Source organism: Choloepus didactylus, chromosome 13 (assembly GCF_015220235.1).
Source record: "Choloepus didactylus isolate mChoDid1 chromosome 13, mChoDid1.pri, whole genome shotgun sequence".
NCBI classification, from domain to species: domain Eukaryota; kingdom Metazoa; phylum Chordata; class Mammalia; order Pilosa; family Megalonychidae; genus Choloepus; species Choloepus didactylus.
In genome coordinates, this window is record NC_051319.1 from 71490208 (window position 1) to 71507376 (window position 17169).

The 17169-nt window shown below is 37.2% G+C and overlaps 1 pseudogene; it reads left to right on the forward strand.

The window, feature by feature from the left end:
• Positions 1-11183, forward strand: part of LOC119507748 — a 40598-nt pseudogene extending 29415 nt beyond the window's left edge.
• Positions 11184-17169: the final 5986 nt, after the last annotated feature.

Sequence of the window (17169 nt, forward strand, 5' to 3'; positions counted from 1 at the left end):
ACCACAATTAATTTTTGTTTTCAATTTTTAGAACATTTTCATTACTCTAGAAAAGAAATAAAGACAAAAAAGGAAACTCAAATCCTCTCATACGTCTAACCACCCCCCCTCCATTATTGATTCACAGTGTTGGTATAGTACATTTGTTACTGTTGATGAAAGAATGTTAAAATATCACTAACTGTAGTATATAGTTTGCAATAGACATATATTTTTTCCTACATGCCCCTCTATTATTAACTTCTAGTTATAGTGTCATACATTTGTTCTAGTTCATGAGAGAGATTTCCAATATTTGTACAGTTAATCATGCACATTGTCCACCACAAGATTCACTGTTTTATACATTCCCATCTTTAAACCTCCAACTTTCCTTCTGGTGACATATGTGACTCTGAGCTTACCCTTTCCACCACATTCACAGACTATTCAGCACTGTTAGTAATTCTTACAATAACATGCTACCATCACCTCTGTCCACTTCCAAAAGTTTAAGTTCACCCTCGTCGAACATTCTGCTCATAATAAGCAACAACTCCCCATTCTTTAGTCCCGTTTTATATCCTGGTAACTTATATTTCATATCTATGAGTTTACATATTAAAACTAGTTCATATTAGTAAGACCCTACAATATTTGTTCTTATGTGTCTATCTTACTTCACTCAATATTGTGCCCTCAAGTTTTTTTCATCAACCCATTTTTTTAAAGATGGTTTTGTTCACACACCATACATTCCAACCTAAGTAAACAATTGATAGTTCCCTGTATAGTCACATATTTATGTATTCACCATCGTCACCACTATCTGTATAAGGACATCTCCATTACTTTCACAAAGAAGGAGGAAGAATCAAAGAAAGTAGAGAGACAAAAGAAAGAGAAAGAGAAAAAAAAAAACATGACAGCTAGGAAGTGACAAAAGGAAAGATAGCCTTAAACCAAAGTAGAATAAAGAGTCAGACATCACCAATGTCAAGAGTCCCATATCCCTCACCTACATCCCCTACCATATGCATTTAGCTTTGGTATATTGCCTTTGTTACATTAAAGGAAGCATAATGCAATGTTTCTGTTAACTATAGTCTCTAGTTTGCATTGATTGTATTTTCTCCAATCCCACCCTATTTTTAACACCTTGCAATGTTGACATTCATTTGTTCTCCCTCATGTAAAAACATATTTGTACCTTTTATCACAATTGTTGAGCACCCTGGGTTTCACTGAGTGATACAGTCCCAGTCTTTATCTTTTCTCTTTCATTCTGGTGTCCCATATGCTCCTAACCTTCCTCTTTCAACCATATTCACAGTCATCTTTGTTCAGTATACTTACATTTCTGTGCTACTGTCTCCCAAAATTGTTTTCCAAACCTCTCAGTCCTGTCTTTTCCTTTCTATCTGCAGTGCTTCCTTTAGTGTTTCCTGTAGAGCAGTATCTTGTTCACAAACTCTGTCATTTTCTGTTTGTCAGAGACTATTTTACTCTCTCCTTCATATCCACAGTTTTGCCAGATATCGGATTCTTGGCTAGCAGTTTTTCTTTTTCAGTATCTTAAATATATCACACCATTTCCTTCTTGCCTCCATGGTTTCTGCTGAGAAATCCACAAATAGTCTTATCAAGCTTCCTTTGTATGTGATGGATCACTTTTCTCTTGCTGCTTTCAGGATTCTCTATTTTTGACATTTGATAATCTGATTATTAAGTGTCTTGGTGTAGGCCTATTCAGCCCTATTCTGTTTAGGGTATGCTGTGTTTCTTGGATCTGTAATTTTATGTTTTTCATAAGAGATGGGAAATTTTCATTGATTATTTCCTTTATTATTGCTTCTGCCCCTTTTCCCTTCTCTTCTCCTTCTGGGACATGCATGACACACAATCATGTGTTTTGTGTTGTCATTCAATTCCTGGAGACATTGCTCATATTTTTCCATTCTTTTCTCTCTTTTCTTTTGTGTGTAGGCTTTCAGGTGTCTGTTCTCCAGTTCCTGAGTGTTTTCTTCTGCCTCTTCAGATCTGCTGTTGTATGCCTCCATTGTGTCTTTCATCTCTTGTGTTGTGCATTTCATTTCCATAGATTCTGCAAGATGTTTTTTTCAAACTTTCAATTTCTACCTTATGTACTCACAGTGTTTTCATTATACGCATCATCTCTTTTGCCATACCTTCCCTAAACTTTTTTTGAACCCAATGTTATCTATTTATTTACATTCTGTCCACCTAAACTTTTTTTGAACCCAATGTTATCTATTTATTTACATTCTGTCCATTATTTCTGTATTCATACCTGTTCAGATTATATAACATTTATGACACATAATCTTGGTCTGTACATTTCTTCTGTTAACACTCAAAGTTCTCTGGTTTAACAGTCATCATATTTATGTTTAGATTTCTGTGAATAAATAGAAGGTGAACAAAATTATAGAATTTTCAGCTACAGCTTTTACTTCATAAGTAGTTGCAAGAGCATTGAGAAAAAAATTGATTTCCTTGCCTACAATTCATTATAAACTTCTTCATTCAGCACTCCCAGATCACTTCACAATCCCATGTCTTAATTTGTTTCTCATTAATAGTTTACTAGGCAAAACTCTGAATGCATGGTTGAATTGTGTTGTAAAGCATTCATTTTAGATGTTTTTCCCAGTCTGATATTTCTGATGTTCCCTAAACTTTTTGAATTGATTTAGCATTAGTTGTTTAAATTCCTGTATCTCAGTTGAAGTATAAGTTTGTTCTTTTGACTGGGCCATAACTTCATTCTTCTCAGTGCAGGTTGTAGTTTTCTGTTGTCTAGGCATCTGGTTTCCTTGGTTACCCCAATCGGGTTTTCCCAGACCAGAACAGACTCAGATCTCAGAAGGGGGCTATATTCAGTATCAGGTCTCCCTGAGAGTGTGTCTTAGAAGATTGATAGACCCTTTGAGGCCTCAAGTCACTGTGCTTTTCTGCCCAGCAGGTGGCGCCTGTCAGCCTGTCACTCCAGACTGGTGTAAGTAGGTGTGGGTGTGGCCCATGGCTGTTTTCCCCCAGGTTCTGGGGCCTGGTTTTGAATGCAAGGTGGGTAGTAGAGACTGGCACCACCTTTTTCCTCTTAGAGAAGGTACACTCCCCCCTGGGGAAATATCATTTGCATTCAAATAGTCTCTCTGCATTCATTTGCATTTGATATCATTTGCATTTGAATAGTCTCTCTTGCATTCAAATAGTCTTTCGATCCTTGTTTGGGTCAGAGTGCTAGGAACTGAAAATAGCTGAGACTTTTTCCACTGAGCTAGAAAAGGGACAGAAAGCCCCCCTTCAGGGCCAGTCCATAGCCACCCTCAGTTTCACCCATCAGCCAGAGATAGCACCTGGTCCTCTGGGCTCCCCTTCCCTCCCAGAGAGGTCCTTCAATTCTCCAAGGTCAATCATCACCAAAAGCCTCTGTCTGTTTGTTGGGGATTCATATCTTGTATGGAGTAGTCAACATTTGTTAATTAAAACCTCAGTTGGAGCTGGGCTGTGGTATATTTGCTTGTTCAGAGAGTACTGCTCTCTAGCACAGCAAGGCTTTTCAGTTTGGGCTGCTGGGGGAAAGGGGATCCCGGCTTGGGTCCACAGTTTTTACCTACATATTTTATGCTGTGATCTTGGGCATTCCTCCCAATCCAGGTTGGTATATGATGTGTGGACAGTCATGTTTGTCCCCCAGCACTTACTCTAGATTATTTACTAGTGGTTCCTGGTGGTTTATTAGTTGTTCCAGGGGAACTAACGAGCTTCCACTCCTCTCTATGCTGCCATCTTCTTCTGACCTCTCCCTCAGTTTTAAAGGACAGTTTTATCAGATATAGCATTTTTGGCTGGCAGTTTTTCTCTTTCAGTACTTAAGTACATCAGATCACCCAACCTTCTTGTCCCCATGATTTCTGATGAGAAATCACCACTTAGTCTTATTGAGGACCCCTTGTATGTGACAAATTGCTTTTCTCTTGCTGCTTTCAGTATTTCCTCTTTATCTTTGTCATTTGACAATTTATACATTTTGGTTAGTATGTGTCTTAGAGGTTTATCCTGTTTGGAGTTTGTTGTGCTTCTTAGACATGTATATTTATGTCTTTCATAAGGTCTGGGAAATTTTCAGTCATTATTTTCACAAATATTCTCCTGCCCCCTTTTCCTTCATCTTCTTTTTGGGATTCCCATAATGCCTATGTTGATACATTTGACATTGTCTCACAGGTCCTTTAGGTTCTGCTAACATTTTTTCATTCTTTTCTCTATCTTGTCTTATGACTGTATGATTTTGATGGTCCTATCTTTTAGTTCTCTGATTCTTTCTTCTGCCTGTTGAACTCTGCTGTTGAATGCCTCTAGTGAATTTTTAATCTTAATTATTGTTTTTACCCTCATAAGTTCTGTTACCTTCCTTTTTAAACTTCCAAATTCTCTTCCTTGTTCACACATTATCTTCTTTAAATCCTTTAATCCTATATCCATATTTAATTCATTTATATCCATGTTTTCTTTTAGGTCCTTGTATTTTTGATTCAGATTTGACTGAACACTTTTTATTAGTTGTTCCAATGTTTGTGTTTCTGCTGATGTTTTACTTTGTTCCTTAAATGAGCCATCGCTTCCTGTTTCTTTGTATGGCTTGTGATCTTTTTTGATATCTGAGCCTTTGATTATTATGATATTCTAACTCTAGAAGTTAGTTTCTCCCACTTGCCTAGAGTTTTAATATATGGTGTCTGTGCATTAAGGGTCTTCTTCAATGCTTAGTCCAGTTTATTCTGAACCTTTAGAGCAGCTCACGTTTAACAGCTCAGAATTTTGCAGGTCTGTCTGCACCTGCATCTTTCCCTAGGTATGCACTGTAACTTTTAAGATTACCCTATTATGCATGACTGTTTCCCCTCCAGGAGAGGATCTCTTTTCCTTTGTTCCTCTTCTGTAAGTCCTAGGCTGTTCTCTTTGTTTTTATATAAAATTTTCTCCCCAGAAGCTAGGATTTGCTCAACTCCTCTCCCACTCTCAGGATCACATTTTCAGTCCAGCTTTCAGTCCTGGATCCATCTTGCCTTAAATGGTTCAGTTTCTCCTTCATTTGCAGCTTTTCTGCCTCCAGTTACTTCCGTGTTAGGGCATCCCAACCCAAGCTGGTTTCTTCATTTAGGTCATAGGCAATTAGTGCCCAGGCTGGGAGTGTACACAGCTTGCTGATAGTTCTGCTGTCACTCTGGTTTCCAGGGAGCCACTTTGTATGTGCATGCATGCCAGTCACTCAGTCCCTGCCATGGGTCTATATGGCTTTGCATTTCCATACACGAATGTGCGTGGGACTCTATATCTTCACTGTGGGTGGGCTCTGTGGTCAGCACCCATGTCAGGAGGTGCCTGGGCTGGAGAATTGCCACTGTGTGTCTCTTAAACTGTGTGGTATCAATTGTGGTGAAGGAGTCCAGACTGACAAGTCAATGTTGCTCTCTAACCTTTTTTTTTTTGGTGGATTTTTTCCCCCTCATATCAGCATTTGTGGAGTCTTTTTCCAGTATTTATGGTCCTCCAGAGTTCCAAGCATTTTGACTGTTCCCTTCCAGTTAGCTGTTTCAAAGGGGAAATGTTCCTGGAGATGTCTCATACTGACATCTTGATGCTGCGTCACCACCTATATCTAGAAAAGATTTTCTATAATGACCAATCTTAACCTTAAGACTGTATGTTGTTGCCTGTCTGTAAAAGTGTTACATTGACTCCCCATCTGGAGTTGGTCAGTGGGGGAGTAGGGGCATCAGGAAGCTAGAAGGTGTGACATATCAGAGCCAAGTGAACTAGAAGGACTAAGAGCTTTTAAATCATTAGGCTTTAGGAATGTACTGGAACTTAGGCCTTTAGGAGGCTTAGGTTGTACCATTAATAGAAATGATTTCAAGTCTGTGTCTTTTTGCACAAAATATAAGGAATCCAGTACATCTGTCCATTTTAGCTGTGACTGGGAATATGACACTTTATTTGTATGCACTGAAGGCAATGGAAATAAATGGAACTGTATTATGGCAACCTTAGTTCCTTATCTGAGAAGAGACTCCCTACTATAAAGAGAATTAAACAAAGCTTAGTGAGATGAAATACCTTCGGAAATCAAGAAAAAAATAGCAAACGATATTCCCAAGCTTAATGGGATAGATTTTTTTTATTCTTGTTTCTGTTGTAGGTAGCCTAAATAAACTATTTGAGTATTCTGGAGTTTTCTGTAAACTCACCTATTCACGACACTCTTTTGCTTTTATTATAATAATTGGTGGGTAGTGTGTTTATCCTAAACATAACTTAGCTGAAGAGTACATTAAAAAGATGGAGTAGGTACAGCTATGGGGAAAGAAATTAAATGTCAAATAATTCAATTAGAGAAAAAATCTGGTCTGTTGAATGGAAAAAACAAGTTGATCATTTCAAGTTATTAACTGATCATCCGTTGATTGCATTTGATTTATTTAAATCCAGGCCAAGAAAGATGCAAATGAGATATTATCTGAGGGAACTACTAAATAATTCCTACCTTAGAAGAAAAGAGGTAAGTAAACAAAATAATGTTAAATAATGTCTAGAAAAAGAACAACATAGCTTAAGTAGTCCTAATGAAAACCATGCATTTTACAGAAATAAAATTTACCCTATGATTTGTAATTTAGAAAGTATAGGAAAATGGAAAGAGAGAGACTACATATCATTAAAGGTATCACCTCCTGAAGAAAACTCTGTAAACATTTTGCTGTGTTTTTATGCAGGGTCTATGGCTTACTTCACAGTTTTCAGCAAACTTTATAAGCAAATTTTTGTCTTGTTTTATTATTCTATCATTCTAACAGTGTAGGATTTCATGTTACTATAAATTTAATAACATTTTTAATTCCTGCAGAATATTTCTTTGTGTGTATTCTACAAAGGTAACTTATTAGTTATTCCCTATTGTTTAACATTTTTCTCATTTTCCTAAATATAAATAATGATCTATAGGTATGTCAAGTGAATCCAATGATAGAAATACCACATACTGTATAGTTTGCTCTATTTCCCCTTCCCATCCATCTATAGGCAACACTCTTTACTTCCCCCTTTGTCCTTCCAAGTCATTGGTACTCTGAGACTTTCACAAGGAAAACCAAAGCTTATAAAACATGACTAACCTTGATTTCCAAACTCTTTTCCAAATGCCAGTAGGTTATGCCATAGGTGGTAGTTCTTGAGTTTCCAATTCTGTCCCCAGGACACACAAAGACCATCAAGATAAATTCTTCTTAACCAACATGAATAAGACTTCTTTCATAAGTTCTAATTTATGTAGTTAAATTAGATTATTCTTTTACTTAGGCAGAAAAACAAAAAGGAAACAATATCTTCAGCTCTTCGTCTTACTTCAGCCTTTTGATGTTTCACTAACACTTCTTTTTTGGAAAATATCCATCTACAAGTACTAGTAGAAATAATACTCCTACTTAAACTTTTTAAAAATTTTAATTTCTCCAGACCCATCTTTGAAAACTTTAGTTTAGCCAACTTATATGAATATATTTTTATACATTGTTAGGTGAAAGGGGAAAAGAAGTGTTGCTTTGCTTTTGAAGAGTCTCTGAAAGTCATGAGTTGTAATAAAATCCATTTTTACAGTGCTTTGGAAATAAACATTCTGGTGAAGTAGAGAGAACCTGAAAAAATAGTAACAAATGTCAAAACTCAAGAACAACAACAAAAAAGTGGTCTAATTCTAATTGCATCTAAATTCAAATTGCTCCAGTGAGACATTGCTTTGCCCTGTTCAGAAAAGCAGTGGGTGTCTACAGCACAGATTGTTGGTTTCAATTTGTTCAAATATGTTTTCATTACCATTTGATACAGAGATGGCAAAGGGAAACAGTCTCTGGAGGCAAAAAAAAATGGAGAAATGTATTTTGAGTTCCTTCCAGTGGCAGCCAGTTTGATATCCCTAAGGAAATGTTTCTTGACAATAATTATAAGAAAAATATCAACATTTGATTTCCAAATGTTTGAGAAAATGGAAACTCTTTTCTATTTGCCAGGAAAATGGAATGCCAGTGGACCCTTCAATCTCAGTACTTCCTGGAGTTTTAAAGGAAAGCCTATGAAATAGAGAATATGTGAATTGTGCCCCAAATTGGCTGTAATATCAATTTGTAAGAGACCCTCTTGATTTTTCAAGACCTACATTTTATTTTGGAGTTCTTCTTGTTGTGTTTTACTTTTACCATCTCTGCCTTTTGCTAAACTCATTAACTTTTCTTTTTTCTTTTCTCTTACTTCTCCTTGTTTGAAAATTATGCATTTAAAAAATCCTCTAGTGATTACTAAAGACAAACAAATTTTAAATAAATCATATTTGTTATTAAGCTAGTCTAGAATTTGGAAATATCCTGACAGTTCAACAAAACAAATTTAACACATGGAACTAAAATTAGTCACCAATTCTTATTTGAAATCTAGTTTTTCCCAAGTAAGTGTTAATGAGAAGAGTAGAGCAGCAGGAAGAAAAATGACCACAACAATTGGCAGATATATTTATTTTTATAGCTTTTAAAGTTTCTTTTCAAGGCAGAAGGCAGAAATATAGGGCCAAAACAAGCACCACCCAGCCAATAAAGTACATTGTATAAAAATTCAATGACCTTAAGCCTTATTCATTTTTCTACATTCTGCTGCATTTTCTTTCTTTTTTTCTCTATTTACAAATAAACAAGATATGCTAACTGAATGTGACTCAAGGTGTAGCTTTCTCCATAAACCAGAAATCAAATATAAGATCATTCTGCAAAGCTGCTTTATCTGCTTTACCTAATTACCATCTGATTGGAAGTGGTCCTTTTACCTTTCAAATTTGATAAATACATGGGATCAATAGCTTTCTATTTTGAATTTTGATTGTATCAGAAATTAGTAATTAAGTTATATTCACTTTTCTAGACAATCCATTAGCCTATTTCACATTAGAAATATTGTCTGCATAAAGACATCTATATTCTTCTGTTCTCACCTTAGTTGACAACACTTTCAGTTTTGTGAGTTATTCAAAGATGATTGCCTGGATGCTCTCACAGTTCTTTTTTTTTTTTTTGTCCTGTCACTATGGCGTACAAACTAGCCATGGTATTTGATAGTATTCTTTTTAATACCATATTGATTGATGGTTCTGACTGGTAAAAGAAGCTTAGAAAAAGCAAATGGAAGTTTTCAAGATGCCAATATTAATTCCACATAATGAATAGTTATTGCTGTTGCTATTTAGATGTCTCAGAGTATCCAAATTCATTTGCTGTGACATGGGGAAACTAGCAAGCAACATCATTAGGCTTGGGAAAAAAATACTGATTAAAATAACTAAAAACAAACACAAGCCAAAAAAGGGACAAGAGAGAGAATACTTTCTCATAAAGTTGTTTTGGGTATTTCTACAGAAACATTCTGACATTAGTCAGCGTAGCAATGTTTTTTCAGATATTTTGGATCTTTATATATTCATCCAGTAAAACTGTGCCTTAATTTGTTTCTTAAAATGGTTACCTGATAGACTTGTGCTTCCAGCAGCAATGGTATTTTCTTGATGCCCACATCCCTTCATCCCTTGTTACTGTCATTTACAATTATCAGGGATGTACCAGGTAAACGAATATGACTAAGAAAATTTTAAGTTCTGGCCCTTACCCAGGTGGATTGGCTGCTTGGGTCTGTGTTTCTCCAAGAGCGCCTCTCCTCCAGATTCCCCACCAGATATAGTCTGTGTTATATGCAGTGCCTTTAGTCACTTGGTTTGACAGGGCACCTGGGCCTCCCCCACCAACACTGTCACAATAGCGCACAGGAACATCTTCTTCCCCAAGTGTCCTGAGCTGCATAATGCTAACAAGGCCCCTGACAAGGGCCACCACTGGGGCCTCTCCTAAACACAGGGGAATGCAGTCTGTAGCCTGGGCCCTGGCTCTTCGCAGGCTCCAAGTCACCACCTGAGGCAAAGAACCTCCAAGGAGGAATGCAGAGGCAGGTGGCACCTGCGGGCCCACCAGCTCTTGTGACTCACCAGTTTTTTTGGTATGAGCCAAGGAGGGGTACCCCCGATGACCTTGCCTGGTTTGCAGCTGTGCTGTGAGGAGGAGAAATACGTCAGTGCTCATGTACAATTTTTTTTTTAATCAAAAGGACATTAAAGCTATAAACAGGTTCCAAATCAAAGGAAGGCCAGAAGGGAGGTTATTTCACAATATGAAGCCTGAAATACTCAGAGCAGTGTGGTGTGCAGGTGAAGCATTGAATAAAGACAAGATTAAGAGGCTTGGATTGGCAGTGTGTCAGGAACCCTGAGAGCTAGAAGAGATGGAAGAAATGGAGGTAGTTATAACCTAGGCATCAGAAAAGAGTGACGAAGTTAACGAAATTGAAGTGCAGCCTAAGATGCAAGGTTCTAATGTTAGTAGTTTTCAAATTAATAATAATAATAATAATAATAATAATAATAATAATAATAATAATGAAAGGAAGAGTCATATCAGGCTCTGATAATAACATTGGTGGCTCTGAAGTAGAAGTCAAGCCCGACACAAAGGAGGAAGGAAGCAGCAATGAAAAAAGCAGTGGAGTAAAGATAGTGGGAGCGAAAGCCCGGACAGCCCTCTCAAAGCGGAGGCAAATGGTGACCAGAAATGGCTCTCTCTAAAGGAAAAGTTCAAGGAAGAAAATGCCCTTAACCACCAAACAGGCAACTGGCATTTCATGATTGCCAAGGGAGGGGTGAAATGAATAGGTGGAACTCAGGGCATTTCCAGGGCAGTGAAACTATTCTGTATCATATTGTAATGGTGGATATATGACATTATGCATTTGTCAAAACCCACAAAACTGTACAGCAAAGATAGAACCCTAATATAAACTATGGGCTTTAATTAATAATAATATACAATATTGGTTTATCAATTGTAAAAAACGTACTACACTAAGGCAAGATGGAATGGGGTATATATCAACTCTGTGTACTTTCTGCATAATTTTTCTGTAAATCTAAAAATGCTTTTGAAAATAAAGTCTATTAAAAATTTCAAGGGCAACTAATAAAACTTTAAAAATAAAATTTATAATTTCAAGGTAACCAGAAGAAAAAGAAAAGAGTAAAGAAAGCCTCATTTGTATAACAGAAGGTAAAAACACAATAAAAATTAAAACATTATAAATATAAAATAATGCAACATGATATATCAAAACATCTCAAAAATTACAATAGTTGTGGTTCTTTGTTTAAAATATTTCCTATTACTTAAAATGATAAAATGAGCATCTAAATTTTGAAAAATGCATGAGTATAGCCATAGGATATTTCCTAGAATTGGGATTGTGTGTCAAAAATTAGTGTTCAGTTTTAGGTATGATGGTCATATCAAATTGCTCTCCAACTACCCATTTCAGAATTACTGCCTCAGCTTCTTCCACAGTTGTGAAAGGTCTTATTAGGTTACCACCTGTAGTTACCTATAATCAAAAGCCTAAAGAGAAAGGATTACGGGAAGATAGTGGAGAAGGAAGCTCCAGAAATTAGTCCATCCAGAAAACCCAGAGTCTAGTAAAACACTGTGCAGCATCCAGGGAGGAGCAGGAGAAAGAGACTGGTAAATCACAGTAAACATGAGAGAATTGCACTCTCTGTGCAGTGGCTACCATTACCTATTTCCCAGCCTCATGGCAGGCAGCAGGTAGCTCCTCAACCCTGGCTCTTTGTGCAGACTGCCATTGCCAGGGTAGGCTATAAAGACCTAGTTTCCCAAGATCTCAGGGTGTACAACCCGATTGCCAATCACTCTTGATTAGCTAGATCAGATTGTGACCAAGGATTGCCAGCAACCAGCCCTGCAACGCCAAATCTTTGGGAAGAAAGCATCATCTTGATGCCTTGATTTGGGCTTCCTTTTAGCCTCAAAACTGTGAGCAAATAAATTCCCATTGTTTAACCCAACCAATTTCATGGTGTTTGTTTGAGCAGCCAAGAAACTAAAAGTTTTTTTTTTTTCATCCTTTCACTTTCAACCTGCTTATGTCTTCAAATTTAAGATGAGTGTCTTGTAAACAACATATGGTTGGATTATGCTTTTTAATCCATTCTGCTAACCTCTGTCTCCTAACTGGAGAGGACTTGAAGAAGAAATACAATAATGAGCCAAGGGTTTTAAATCCCCACATCAAATTTTGAATACAGGATCAGTCAAGCCTCTATGTCTTCCCTGTAAGAGACCCTCATACAGACACATATTCAAGATTTCTAAAAACCGAACACAAAGCCTAATCCTGTAGGTGGCCAAATTACAATACAAACTGAATTCACAACTTCACATGATCTCTTGTATTGAAGTTAAAGTATTGATTGGGAAGAATGAAACCCTGAACACTGGAATGGGCTATACTGAAAGATACTGAGTAAAGAGAGGAACTTGAACCCTGTAATTCTGCTGAGAATCCTTTGCCAGAATTAGGTTAGTTTCCCCTCGTCTGAAGAACCTCTAATAGCCTCCCATCAGTAGTCCTCGAGGGGAATATCTTTCCTTCTCAAGACCTATCCCCGTCACCTCTCATTTGCTAGAGACCTGTAACTTGACTCCAGTATCAGCAGGTTCCAAACTAAAGGGGTAACCCTTGAGGAGGTACCAGAAGAATTACAAGATTTTGCCCATTTGTTTCAATAGAAATTTGAAGAATATGGGGGTGTTGGAATGCTATGGAAGGTATATAATGAGAGATCAAACTGAATTTATTGATATGGGTGCACTAGATAGAGATTCCAGATTCAATTTGGTAGATCAAATGACTGAGAGTGGTCATATCAGGTTGATTAGTTGGATGACTGAATCCAGGACCCAAAGGCAGCCCATAATGAATGAAGTTGAGATGCCACAACTTCCGTGCTGTACTGTAGTGGAAGGTATCCAATGGGTAAGAGGGGTCAGAATTCTGGCATGAATTTAATATGTAAAATATGCTCAACCATCCTCTGTGTCTTCTGAGAAGAGACAGAGTATGCTTGCTCATTTCACCAAGACTTTAAGATATAATATTTGTGAGCAGAACAGCAGAATCTGTAGAGGCTCTTCTCTGGAGGGCAGAGATAACAATGGAAAGTACTGCCACTGTAATGGACTCTCTGAACTGAATGGGGTCAATGGGATCCCAGGGGTCAAGTATGAACACTTTAGTGCCAAAGACAAGAAGTGCATGTTTACTATACTGTAATGTGCAGCAGAGTCAAAGCAGTAATCTCTGTTCGACACAGAAATCTTTGGGATTGACTAACCAATATGGAATCCTTAGGACTGAAATAAATGTGCAGCCTATTAATTTGTGTAAGTAAGGCTCTAGGTCTGGGGAACAGAAGTATGAGATGAATTATGTAATAGAGAGTTGTGGTCTCTGAACTAATTCTCAGACATAAACCAGTCTACAGAGTCAGGGTCCCTTTCATGAAATGAAGGCTGGGCTCATTTGAGGAAGGACTCTGCTATACTGGCAGAAAGTTATGCCATAGATGTCCACCTAGCCTTCCCCTAAAGGACATGCAATCATTCCAAAGTATTATTGTTGCTTGGAGATGGAAAAATAAACAGAATTTTTGAGGGATTATTGATCACTGACTCTGAGAATGGCCTTAAGGAGGGCAGGGGATTAATGGAGTTTTGCCTGGGTCCATCTCTCAGTGAGCCCAGTAAGACCCAAATCCTCACTCTGATTTTTTCAATTCTGTAAAGCATAATTGGAATAGGCATATTCAGCTACTGACAAAATCCCCAAGTTAGTTCCCTCACCTCTGAAGTGAAAGAAAGGAACAAATTGAAACCTCTAGAACTGCCTGTCAACATAGTAATCCAAAAACAATACTGCATTCCTGGAGGGATTACAGAGATTAGTGCTACCATAAAGGACTTAAAATATGCCAGGATGGTGGTATTACCACATCCTCATTCAATTAGCCTATTTGGCATGTGGAGAAAACAGATGGATTTTGAAGAACAGTAGATTATCATACACTTAATCAGATAGTGACTCAACTGCAGCTGCTGTTCCAGATGTCTCCTTTACTGAAGGAAAGCAACAAATCCCCTGGTATCTGATGTGTAGCTTTTACTATGGTGGAGGCTTTTTTCTCTTTATCTTTTAGTATGACCAGAAGAGTCTGATTACAGACAGCAGATTTAGTATTACAATTTATACCTTTATTTTCTTACTTCAGGGCTATATTAACTCTCCAGTCCTATGACATAATCTAGTCTGCAGGAACTCTGATCATATATTTTCATTTCACAGAGCAAAATATTGATCCAATTCACTGATGATATTATACTAATTGGACCTGTGGAAAGGAAGTAACAACTACTCTAGATATATTGGTAAGACAAGTGCTTGCCAGAGGATGGGAAATAAGTCCTACCAAAATTTAGGGACCTGTCGTCTGGATGAAATTACTAGGGCCTCAGTGGCCTGTGGCACATTGAGATATCCTCTCCTCAGTAAAGGATAAATCACTGTATCTGACCCATTCTACCACTAAGAAAGAAGCACAAGATCCAGTAGGATTCTTTGAATATTTGAGGCAACCTATACTTCTTTTGGGCATGATACTCTTAACATTTTAATGCTTTTTTTGAGTTGTCCTACAGTAAGAGAAGGCTCTGCCACCAATTCAAGCTGCCACGTAAGCTATTCTTCCACTTGAAATATTTGACCCAGCAGATCTAATGGTGCTAGAAGTGTCTATGGCAGATAGGGACTCTGTAGATTTTAGCAAGCCCCTACTGGTGAATTATAATCATAACTTTATGTCAGTCATACCCCTTTCCCAGCTACCCCAGACTTTGTACATAGGCTCATGATCAAAGGATTCATAGATAGGAAGATTGACTTAGACTATCAAAATTAAATTGGGTTGCTACTACACAATAGAAAAGGGTATGTTTGAAACAAAAAAGTCCTTTGAGCACTTTTTAGTATTCCTATGATTGTCATAAATGTTAAAGGGAAACTGGCACAACATAACATAGGCAAGACTGCTGATGGTAGATAATATGTAGGAATAAAGATTTGGGCCACATCACCAGACAAGGAATCTCAACCACCTATGGTTTCTGCTGAAGAAAATAGACTATAGAATAGGCAGTGGAAGAAGAATGTTATAAATACCAGCTATAGCCACCTAACAATTACAGAAACAAAAGCTGTACTAGTTAAAAATATTTCTTCCTTATAGATTTAACATACAAAACACATGCTTGGTGGCTTATAACAATAGAAATTTATGCTCTCACAGTTCTGTAGTCCAGAAGTCCAAAACCAGTGTTCCTAGAGGCTCTGAGGGAAAATCCATTCCATGCCTCTCTCCTAGCTTCTGCTGGTTGCCAGCAATCCTTGGTGTTTCTTGCTTGCAGATGCATCACTCCACTCTCTACCTCCATATCCATATCAGCTTCTCCTTTGTGTCTTCTCTTCTTTTAATAAAGACACTTGTTATTAGATTCAGGACCTAACCTAATCCAGAATTATCTCCTCTCATGATCCTTAAATTAATTGTATCTGCAAAGACACTTTTTCCAAATAAGGTCATGTTCACAGGTTACAGGTAGACATATCTTGGTGGGGAAAGGGGGACCATTAAACCCACTACATATTAAAACCATTTCTTTCCCTTTTTTTCTCTTTCCCATTCTCTCTTGTCTAACATAACATGTATGAATACTCATTGATCTTAAATATCAGTATTTACATTACAAGATGTCAAAGAGGATATGAATCATTTATAAAAGGAATCAACATCATCCAAAGATGGACAAAGTGACGTACAGGTCTTTGCATCCTCCTTTCAGGAGAAGATTAGTGTTTTTGATTGAATGAGGGACAGTTGCACCATGTGAGGCAGAAGTATGATTTTCACCACTGTCTTTATTTGGAAGTTGAATATGATTAAAGGAGACATGCAGTGATGCCAAGTTGACAAGGTTTGGACTGATGGTTTTATATTGTGTCAACTTTAACAGGCTGGAATTTTGTTTCCCAGAATTCCCTTTCTACCATGTACTGCATTTGAATTGACCAATAAAGAAATTTGTGCAAGATTAGGAAGGCAGAAGTGAAGCAGCAGCAGTTACTCTCTGGAGATCATCGTGGTTAAATGTGGTTAGATACAGATGCAGATTGACTCATCTCTGTTCTGCATGCAGCTCTTCTGACTGCCAGTCCTACTGACAAGCAGCAACCCTATGTCCACAATCACATGCAGAGAGAACTGCCTTTCATAGACTTCACAGCCCTTTGTGGTTGCATTCTTGCAGCTGGATGGGCCTGTATTCCATTTTCCTTTGCAGGACTTGACTTGTCCACCAGCACTTATGCATTAGGAAGACCAATGAGTCACTTTCCTCTGATACTCCAGTTCCTTCTTTCAGAACATTACCTCCTCATCTTTATTAACAATTGTATAGTTTTATTTCTATAATAAATCCCCTATTCCCTAAGGGATTCTTCTTCCCTGACTAAACCCTCAGTGAAATACTTTACTAACAGGAATTAGTAATATGTTACTACTGGAATTCTTCTATGAACATTATTTTTCATGTTTCTTAGTATACATGTGCATGCATTTTCATTGATTATATGCCCAGGAGATGTATATTGTAAGTCATAAGGTATACATATATACAGTAAGAAGTTGAATGAATATGACATCCTCATTTTTTTCTCCAACATCAATATTAACTTTCCCATCATTTTACCACCAAGTATGATGTTTGCTGTAGAGTTCGGTGGGTGTTATTTGTCAGGTAAGCTTTTTTTGAAAGTATGGATGAATATTAAATTTTATGAAATGCTTTTCCTGTCCCAATTGAGTTGATGATGTTATTTTTCTCCTTTACTCTAAGTGGTGCATTTAATTGATTGATTTTTAAATGATCCGCCAAAATTTTACTCCAGAAAGAAACAAAATGTGTTTATGATGGTTATCTTTATTTTTTATACTGCTGTATTATTATGCTTTCCAATATTTAATTTAAGATATTTCCATCTCTATTCATGAGATATAGTAGCTTTTAATTTTGTCCTTTAATAATGTATTTTTCAAAGTTAAGTTGTCCTATTAGAACAAGGTGA